The 11124-nt window shown below is 38.7% G+C and overlaps 1 long non-coding RNA gene across 1 annotated transcript in view; it reads right to left on the bottom strand.

The window, feature by feature from the left end:
- The window catches only part of LOC114049512, a 56639-nt gene extending 45740 nt beyond the window's left edge, over positions 1-10899 (bottom strand). The window contains exon 1 of the long non-coding RNA XR_003569870.1: positions 10586-10899. This is a non-coding gene — a long non-coding RNA (uncharacterized LOC114049512). The remainder of the gene's footprint in view (positions 1-10585) is intronic.
- Positions 10900-11124: the final 225 nt, after the last annotated feature.

Below are 11124 nucleotides of genomic sequence, written 5' to 3'. Positions count from 1 at the left end.
CTCCCCTCCCCTCTCCTCTCCTCTCTTCCCTAACCAACCAAACAAATGCTGCCAAAACATGAAATGGGATGGTGAGTGCAAAAAGTTTAAGAAGCGCTGGGATAGAGCGCTGGACTGGGGACCTGAAAGATTCCTCTTCCCGAGGTCAAATCCAGACACTTGCTAGCTGGCTGACCCTGGGCAAGTCACTTAACTCTGTTTGCCTCAGTTTCCTCATCTGTAAAATGAATCGGAGAAGGGAATGGCAAACGACTGTAGTATCTTTGCAAAGAAAATTCCAAAGGGGTTCATGAACATGACTTGAACAGGACAAAACTGAAATGTGCTAGTAAATATTTAGCAACCTGGCAGTAGTGGTGGGGATGGGGAGGCAGGAAAAAGTGGGAATGTAGACACATACACTTTTAAGTTTAACCCCCATTATTAACACTTTCACGAGTCTAAACAATCAACAAAACCACAAATCAAGCCCTGATTTGTAGCATTTGTCATTTCTGAGATGAAAATGCTCACGATGAAATTTTAACAACTGGTTTCTCACAAATCCGACTGGTTAGAGGTGGCTCTAGCACATCCTTGCCTGTCTCCCTTTGTTATGCATTAGCCAGCTAGGTTTTATCTAGTGATTTGGCCTTATTTGCTCAAAATGGGGCTTGGCACATTCCAAAAACCACCATTAATATTAAGTGAAGATGCCATTGGTTTGGGTTAATGGAGAACAGTCTTGTTTATTGTCAGTGTATCGTGTTGGTATTTGTAGGACACGGATTAAAGAAGAGGCATAGAACCTGAACTCAAGAGACTATATTTATGGTGTAATGGAGAGCGTGGAATAGGAGGAAGAAAGAAATAGGCACATAATCCCTAAATAGAAATATCTGCACAAAAACAATAATTAATAATGAATAAACTATGTCCAGAAATATAAGAACGGGCTGGCATTTCAGAGTCTAATTGAAGAGCGATTAGAGTTTGGAAATAAAACTCTTTAATGAAATGTTGCCACTAACTAAAAGTCCCAGTGTCCTACTGTCACGGGAAAGGACAAACATGGAGAAGGGTATGTGGTCTGGGATGTTCAGATCAATTCTGTCCTATATTGACCAGGCAGACTCATTCACAAAAAAAAAGTAGAATTTCAGAATTGGGAGGGATCTCAAAGACAACAACAACAACAATAATAAACAACTAGCATTGTAATAGTGCTTCAAGGTTGGAAAGTGCCTTATACATGTCATCTATTTCTTTTGATCCTCACCACAAAACCTATAACTGAGGCTGAGAAAGATTAAGTGACTTCTCAAAACAGAAAATGGAAGTTCACAGGCTTTGAAAGGATAGGGTCATGTAGTTACTAAATGTCTGAAGTAGGATTTCAAACCAAGTGTTTCTAACTCCAAATCTAGCACTCTATCCACTGTGCCATGCAGTCTACCCCATACCAAAACATAAACCCTCTTGGCTACATGACCTGTCAGAAGTCACTTGGATCACTGTTCTCCATTACACTCCCAATCCTACCCTCATATTTCAATATGCATATTGATGTCTTCTCGAATACCTCATACTCCCAATTCATCAGCATCCTCAACTCACTCCACTCCAGCTTCACACAATGATGCTCTAAATTTCACCATCATCCATAACTACTTGACCTATTTCAGTGGAAAGAGCATGGGATTTTGTATAAGAGGACCTGGGTTCAAATCCCAGTTATGTGACCACCAGCAAGTCCCTTTTCCTCCGTGGACTTAATCCCTCATTTGGAAAAGAAGAGGAGTTCAAATAGATGATCTATCAAGTCCTTTATGCCTCTAGATTTCTGATCTTATGATCCTCTTATCACCTTCTACCCACTCCCTTCTCTCTTATTAATCAGCACTTTCTTTCCTTCAAAGTTTTCTTTTTTAAGATTTATTTCCTTTTCCTCTCCTCTCCTCTCTTCTCCTCTCCTCTCCTCTCTTCTGTTCCCTTCTCGTCCCCTCTTCTCTCTTCTCCTTTTCTCTCCTCTTCTCTCCTCTCCTCTCCTTTTCTTTCCTTCCCCTCCTCTTTCTTCTCCTAATTTTCTTTTTTAGACTGGGTCTCCCTTTATCATTTAGGCTAGAAGTGCAGTGGCCACTCATGGACCTGATGCCACCACCAATTGGCATAATAGCTTTAACTCACTCTGTTTTTTGACTTGGACAAGTTCACCCCTCCTTGGGCAAACTGGTAGCTAATATTAGCATATTGGTTCCAGACTTAGTACAGATACCTAATTAGCTTAGCTGACTGCATCTCAGAACTCCTGAGCTTGAGTGAACCACTAGCCTCACCAACTGGTGGGGATTACAAGCTTCCTTTAAAACACCCAGGTTTTTTTTTTTTTTCAAACAAGTAATATTTTTAATTAATCTGTTCCCTCCCTCCAGGTTACTGGACTTTGGGTCAGGAAGAAGTAAGTTCAAATCTGTCCTCAGACACTTATTAGTTATGGAAAGCTTAGGCAAGTAGTCACTTAATGTTTGTCTGCCTCAGTTTCCTCATTTGTAAAAAGGTGATAATACTAGCACCTAACTCCCAAGGTTGTTGTGAGAATAAAACTAGATAATATTTGTAAAGTGTTTTGCAGACCTTAAAGCACTAGATAAGTGTTAGCTGTTATTATCACATTATTATAACCCCCACTGAGCAAATGAAAGAAAAAGAAATCTGAACAAGAAATGCCTCAGTACATAACTATATAGTCCAACAAAACAAATTCCCACAATAGACATGACTAAAAATGAGGGCATTTTAAATTCATTTTTCAACCATCCTGAATTCTCTGTTGGGAGGTGAGGGACATATTTCAGGTTCATTCTTTTGCCCTTGTGGTTTATCATTGCTTTGTTCATAATTTTAAAGAATTTCAAAAGAGCATTTCTACATAATGCTGTTATTTATTGTATAAATTGTTTTTCTAGGTCTATTTGCTTCACTGCATCAGTTCAAAAAAGTCTTCCAAGTTTCCTCTGAAATTGTCCATTTCATCACCATATGGCATAATAAGATCACATTATATTCATGTACCACAATTTGTTCAGTTATTCCCCAGTTAGAGGACACTTATATAGTTTCCAATGTCTGGCTACCACAAAAATGATTACTATACACATATTTTTCTATTATAATTCCTTTTCCTCTTTCTTTGATTTCTTTAGGGTTAAAGGTCTAGTAGTGGTATTCTTAGATCAAAGGAACAAAATCTTGAAGTAACAGTTAAAGATTTATATTTTCTTCTACATTTGAATTCTTTGCCCTCTCTTCTAATCACCACTAATGCTTGGCCAAACCATAGTTCTTGGTTACCCCATTATCCATCTTCTCTGTTCCTACTTCTGTGCTGAATGAAATTATGCAATTTTGCTGAGCAAGTCCATAAACTAAAAATATATGTTACATACTTTCAATAGAACTCTTTCTACCCCAAGACAATCCTTTTACTTTTCCTTAGTTGACTCTTTCAATCTCCTCATAGCAGCTGCTCCATATTTTTTTTCTTTCCTCAAGTTCCCCATACCATCACTTCTCAACAAATTAGAGGTCACCCTTTGTGAATAGCCTCTCGTCCCAAATTCTAAACTTCACAACCCCTAGACATTATCCCTCTTCTTCCCTTTGCTCCAGCTTCCAACAAAGAGGTACTGCTAAGGCCAGTACTTTCTATTCATGACCTTGATCTACCCAAGACTATCCATACTCTCTGTGTGTAGACAGACACCAAGGCTACATCCTGGGCCCTTTTTTCTCCTCTTCCTCCTCCCCCTCCTCTTTCTTCTTCTTCTTCTTCTTCTTCTTCTTCTTCTTCTTCTTCTTCTTCTCTCTCTTTCTCTATCTCTCCTCCTTACAAATATAATTCCAAATCTCTTCCCCTCTCAGCTTTGATGGTTCAGTTACCATGTCTATGCAGATGACTCCCAAATCTACATAGCCAGTATTCCCTTATCTCTTTTTTAACTCCAATCCTTCAGTACCTACTGCCTGCTAGATAGCTCCATCTGAATGTCCCATGAACATCTCAATCACAATCTGATTAATATGGAGGTAATTATCCTTCCCCCCTAAACCTTCCCCCTCTACTTTCCTTCCCTATTTTTGTTGAAGGCACTACCATCCTTCTAATCATCTGGGTAAATAATCTTAGAGCCATCTTTGGCTGTAGTGTGCACGAGAGAGAGGGAAGTGTGTTACCAAGTCTTATCAGTTCTGTTTTCAAATGTTGCCTACACCCCATTATATTCACTCATGTAGCCACTACCTTAGTTCAGAACCCCTATCATCTCTCCTGGACTAGCAACATAACCTCCTAATTTGTCTGTCTACCCTCCATTCCCTCTCCTCTATAAGCTGTCTACCACACAGCTGCCAAATGATATTCCCAAAGATCTGTCCACACCACTGCCCAGCTAAAGAAGATACAGTGGCTCCCTCTTACCACAAAAATAAACCATAGACTCTTTTTATTTTGCATTTAAAGCCTTTCACAGACTGGCTACAGCCTACCTTCTAGTCTTAGTCATATTTCTTGCCTTCACACTAGGGTCCTATCATTCTTATATTTTAAACTACAGTCCCAAAATATAAATCCCATTCTCCTCTTCTTTACCTCATTAGCACCTTGACAATCACTCCAACTTCCTTTCCCTTCTTTGACATTGTCTTATTAATTATATTCTCCTTCTTTAGTCCTTCTCTTTCTTCTATTTCTCCTCTCCCTCCTCTTAAAGAGCCTTTTATTCTCCTTCAATTTGATTGTTTCTATTTCTACTCTCCCCCATGCCACAGGCCTTTAAGCTAGATAGAACAGTATATAGAGTAAGGAAGATATGAGTTCAAATCTGTCCACAGATACTTAGTACCTGTGCGATGCTGGCCAAGTCATTTAAACTCTGTCTAGCTTAGGTTCCTCAACTATTAAATGTGGATCAAAATAGCATCTACTTCCCAGGGTTGTTGTGAGGATGAAATGAGAGAAAATGTATAAACCAAATCTCTGACCTTCTTTAGAATTCCAAAGCCCTGTATATCATTGGTATCATTCCATCTTCTTTTTTTGCTCTTTGAACTTAGGTCTTTCTCCTGATCCTTTCCTTCATTGACCCTGCACCTAGTAAAACCAGAAGTAGACTCCAATAAGAGAAGATGAGGGCTTAAAGTAGAAATTCATGCCTTCTTTGGGTCTTCACCACAATTTAATTATTCCAGGCTAAACAATGTTTTATAAATCCTTTGAGGAAATCCTTGGATTTGCTTTTGGGCCTCTTTTTGAGGGAATCTGATGACTACAATAGATGTCAGAGGACCGGTGCAGTAGAACAAGGACAAACACATCTTTCTTACACTTTGGGTATGGGACAGTGTATGGGCGATGTTCTCCCACATTAAAACACCTTGAGGGCAGGAACTATGAAGAAAGCATGAAAGCCAAGAGCCCATGCATCTTGGGATTTCAGGCCTGGCCCTAAGAGATGAATAGGACTATGATCACCTAATTACTTAGGTAATTCTATACCTATCCATGTCTTCAGGCCTCATCAGAGCCCTTTTGGCTTTCATAAAGATATACCCTTGCTTCCAAAGATTGAATCAGAGGGCTCCCTTGCTGAACTAACTGTTAAAACAGGGCAGTCCAACCCAGAGCGGGCCTGGATATAAAAATAAGTAAATAGTTCCTTCTCTTAAAAAGCTTACATTCTACTAGGGGATACAACTGGCACACAAATAAGTAAAAACTAGACATTTTAGGCAGAGGTAAAGAACTAGTAATTAGGAGGATGAAGAAAGACTTCCTTTAGGAAATATCGTCTGTGTTGAGCCTTGAAGGAAGTTAAAGATTCTAAGAAGAAGTTATAAAGTATAAGTACTTTCTAAGTAATAAGGGGCAGTTTACAAAAGGTCTTATTTTGAATAGTTTAACCTTTTCTTCTAGAGTTCCAGAATATTCTCATTTAGTCAACTATTGATTATTATTCAAATGAGATAACACAAGCACTTAGCACAATGCCTGTCACATAGACTATACAATGGTTAGTTATTTTTAGATATTGTTGTTGTTGTTATTGTTATTATTATTACAGAAACCTGTAGTTCTTTTGAGTTTAAAGCTTAGATAAAAACATCCTAGAGCTGTATCAGGCCTTACTTCCTTACTTTTCCAAAAAAAACCTTTAGGCAGATTGTTAGTGTTTTATTCTTGTGTGAGGTGGGGAGAGAGGGGTTAGAGGAGGTGGGAAGGAATGTTTATCAGTTATTTTTGAAATTAGATTTTCCGTATGGAATAAACTTAAGCCCATGGTAGGTTTGCTTTTTCCTCTCACATACTCCTTATCAAGGAACAGAATTTAGTGGAGTCATGCTAGAGACTGCCCAAGTCATCAAAGATCTTGAGTAGATCTTACTGTGAATGGTAAACAAGCTTCAAAAGAAAGACCAGGCCCATTTTAGGAAAATATGATATACAAAACTCCAAGTATTTAAAGAGAGTGATGAAAATTTCTTCCAAATACGTCTCCATTTATGGGAGACATAGCGCCTAGGTATCTGTGTTTGCTTCCAGACACTTACCTACTTAGTTGAAGGTAAAAAAAGGGAGTAGGAGAGAGAGTTAAGGGGTTATGGGCTGAGAAACATTAAGCTGAAGTATGAACAGCTACTGACTATTGGAGCAAAATCAGCCATGTAAATAAAAAATGCATAAGATTACATTTGGAAATCAATGGAATAGTGTTTTTTTTTCATATATAAAAACAGAGTTGCTTACAACTTCTCAGAAGCACACTTATTGTATAAAGCAAGGCATCCCTGTACTCCATGGATGAGGAGATTTTTCTCTTTAGTTATAAATGAAAGTAATTTCCTGTATGTTCTCTCACATTCTTGTAATATAAGCTTAAATGCTTTTCAATGTAGGCATAGAAGAAAAAGCCAGTAGATCTGGGTTCAAATCCCATCTCTGTAAATTAATAACTATCAGATCCCATGTCTTTATCTCCCTGAGACTCATCTATAAAATTAGGAAGTTCAAAGATCCACCAGGGACTTTAGATACCATCTAGTTCAATTTCTAGTATACGTAGGACCATTTACAACTCTGAGTTTTTGATTCCCAGCAAATTCCAGGGCATAGTCCTAAAAGATAGCATTTGACAGCAAACCTGCATCAAAACAACTTCATAGAATGATAGATTAACAGCTGGAAGTGATCTTAGAAGCCATATTATCCAACCTCCTGTTCGTAGAGATGAGGAAACTGAGGAAAAGAAAGGTTAAATTACTTGTTTAAACAGCTAGGATAGCACCGAGCTTGGAGTCAGGAAGAACCGACTTCAAATCCAGCCTCATATATTTACTAGCTCTGTGACCCTGGTACAAGTCAGTTCATCTCTGCTTCAGTCTCCTCAATTATAAAATGGGGCTAATAACAGCACCTACCTTCTGAGGTGCCTGACACACAGTAGACATTATGTACATGTTTATTCCCTTTCCCTTCCCTTTGCTTGGGTCATGCAAATTGTGTCCCTCTTGGAAAAGTCCCCAACTCTTGACTTCAACTCTTGTTGGGGACCTTACTTTAAGCATCTCTTAAGGTTTGTTTGGTTGCTTACTTCTTATCATCCTACCCTTTTAACTCTGAACATCCTGCTCTAGAGTCCATTCTATCCTGTTGAAAGAGTCTACGGCTGTCACATGACTGACTTTATTAGCCTACTCCCAGTCATTCTTCATATTCTTTCACACTGACCATTTTCTTGGAATTCACCTGGCCCACCACTATATCCCCCTCCCCACCCATTGCAATTACCATCTACTCTGTTACTGAGAAAGCATTTTCTCCTTCTTCTAGCTCTTAGGTTTCAACCTCTGGAACTGTAATGATTGGCAATAATTCTGAACTGGTCATTGGTAATAGGAGACATGTGATAATTTCGCTATGGCTCTACTCACCATTCCAGTGACTTCCCGGACCAAAACAGTTCTTTTTAATCATCACTCTCATATATGTGTGTGTGTGTGTGTGTGTGTGTGTGTACTGCCTCTTCCTTTGAAATTCCTTGAGGGCATAGACTGCCTCACTTTTGTATTTGTATTCCCAGTAGTTAGCCCAGCACCTAGCAGAAAATATGTGTTTAATAAATGCTTTTTCACCCATCCATACATCCATCCATATATTCATTCATAAGGATATTGCTTATAGTCTAGGCTTCTGCAGCAATACTTCTACCTGTATATCTTGGTTGGAAGTGCCAACCCCCCATATATTCAGACAGAACCCCTTCCACTTCTGTAAACAACTATAATCAAGTTGTTTCAGACTATAAAATTAATTTCATATTCACTATTTTCTCTTTCCCTGAGTCTACCACTTCCAGACTGAATCACTAAACAGAAGAGGCCAATCACATAGTAGCTTAAGTACTATTCCACTTATCACTATGTTAACTGGGTACATCTTCCAATCACAAAGTTTACCTAAAATGCTCCTTCATGTGAACTATCCTCTTCCATATAAACTTTTGGTTTCATCCAGGATACTTCCCAGTTCTCACTTATGTCAATACCATTCCATCCATGAATGACAACTTTAATGAATTCTAATCTGAATGGACCATCTTACAGGTCATCATCTAGCAAGCCAGAGCAGTCTATAAATCACAGCTAATTAGAAATAGTCTCATATATCTGGAGCTAGAAGGGACCTTAGGGACAATCTGGTGCAATCATTTTATAGATGAGAAAACTGAGGTTAGGAGAAGTGAAATAATTTGCTCAACATCACACAGGTAGTAAGATTCAGAAGCAAGATTTGAATCAAAGTCATCTGAAGCATTTGTTAAGTAACAACTAAGTATCAGGCACTGCATTGTGGATACAAAGACAAGCACTTACAAAAACACGTATAAGTGTGAGATGAATGAAAAGTCCAAGGGACAGAGTTGCTGGGTAATTAATAATCAATTCATTAATTAGGCTAGCTGATAATCAATAAATTGACAACTAGTGATTTCTCTCGGTAACCAAAGACAAAACTATGGAAATCCTGAATGCTTAAATACCTTTGGGAAAGGAGGTGCCCCTGACAGATGAAAATCAGCATTGACTGGTGAATGATTAATGAGGGGTGGGCATATTAATGAGAAGGACTAGGGAAGGACTAGGGAATTTATTTCCTTCCCACCAAATCCTTCAAGGAGTAGGGCAATTGCTTCCCCCTTCCTTTTACTACCACCCATCTCATACTAGAGAGTGAATTACAAATTGTAGCTCCCACACACCTTCAAGGTCTACCTACTTATCTAGCAAAGAATTGCAAAGTTGATGCCAATTGATTGTGGGATAGCTCAACAAGCTATAGTACATGACAGAAGTGAAATATTACTGAGCTGTAAGAAACAACAAACATGATGAATACAGAAAAGCATGGGAAAACTGAAATGAACTAATGCAAAGCGAAATAAACAGAACCAGGAAAACAATCCATATGACTACAGCAATGAAAGTGGAAACAACAACAACCAAAATTGATTTTGATCATGTGAAATCACAATGACTAATCTTGGTCCCAAAATAGAGATATAAAAAGATACCCGTCTCTGTCTCTACATAAAAATGGAGCATCATGGATGTGACATACTGCAAATTTTTTTTTACATACCATTTAGTTTTTTGGAACTTCTTATTTTTCATACTTTATTATAAGAGAGGAGAGTAGTATTTCATGGTGAATAGACAGCTGGCTTTGGAACTGGGAAGACCTGAGTTCAAATCTGTCCTACCTCTGACACACACTGGTTGTATGACTCTTTGCAAATCACTTGAACCTCTCAGTGATCTATGCAACTCTCTAAGATTATAATTTGTAGAGAAGGTTCCAATTCACCTTGGTAAAGAGAGTTTCTTCACACAAGTGTTCCTAAGACTTATAAAATAACAAAACCAGGCTCCATCCCTATACTATTCCTAGCTACCCCTCATTCCTATACTCTTAGTCAAATCAACAAGCATTTATTAAGTGCTTACGTTGGCCAAGCACTGTGGATACAAAGAAAGGAAAAAAAAAACCAGTCCCTTCCTTCAAGGGGCTCACATTCTAATCAGGGGACAAAATTCAGCAACTATATACATATAAGATATCTATAGAATAAACTAGAAGTAATGTCAGAGGGAAGGCACCAGCATGGGGAAGGGAGTAGGAGTTGGGGAGAAGAGACTGGGAAAGGCTTTTCTGCAGAAGATAAGAATCAAGCTGAGTTTTAAAAGAAGCTAGAGATGACAGGAAGCAGAGGAAAGGAGGGAAAACATAGCTCTCTGGGAGGTGAAGGGAGGAATACATTGGGAAAATATAGGTGATATAAAAACAAGATATAAAATATTTTTAAAGGCCACATCACTATCTCCATGTAGCTTTCTCTATTTCCTCCCCTATTTTCATACAATAAATAATTCCAAATAAGAAGGCTGGTCTCTGGGGTTGCTGGGACAAGCATCTGAACTTCTGGGTCCTTAGCCAAGACACCCAATCGAAAACAAAAATTGCATTATAGAACACAATGACACAGAGAGTTACCTGCAGAGTAACTGCTGCTGAGAGTTTCATCAGCTTGGATTCTCACTTCAAAGTTGTTTGTGTTTTCCAGGAACAGGTGCATGAAGGGGAAATAATATTCAAATCAGCTTCTGACCATTTCAGCTAAGAACAGATGAGCCTCGCTGGATCCAAATCTCCTCTACCCTCCTAGGCCCTGAGGTTGTTCTCATTTGTCAGTTTAATGGTTCATATTCTTCCAAACTGAGTGCTAACCTCCTGTGCCCACTGCATTTTTAAAACCATTCCCTCTCCAGAGACACCTTCCTCTGACTTTAGTGACAGCAGTTCTTCCCTCCCCCCACCCCCAGCCTTTCCCTATCTTAAATGATTTTCAGCATCCATAGTATAGTCTCTGAATGCAATGCTCCAGGAAGCCCATTTGCACACTTGACAGAAAAAAAAAAAAACTGTGTTTGTTTATGCAACTGGCTCAGTGAGCAAGGATGAGGAATTGAGTTATTTATTCAATGACTCAGGCCTTGATGACTAAATTGGAATTTGCTTCTGTACCTTGAGGG

The sequence above is a fragment of the Vombatus ursinus genome, unplaced genomic scaffold (assembly GCF_900497805.2).
Source record: "Vombatus ursinus unplaced genomic scaffold, bare-nosed wombat genome assembly UNPS02014798.1, whole genome shotgun sequence".
In the NCBI taxonomy this organism is placed as follows: Eukaryota; Metazoa; Chordata; class Mammalia; order Diprotodontia; family Vombatidae; genus Vombatus; species Vombatus ursinus.
Note: the sequence above shows the minus strand (reverse complement) of the source record. Positions and strands in the feature narration are given on the sequence as shown.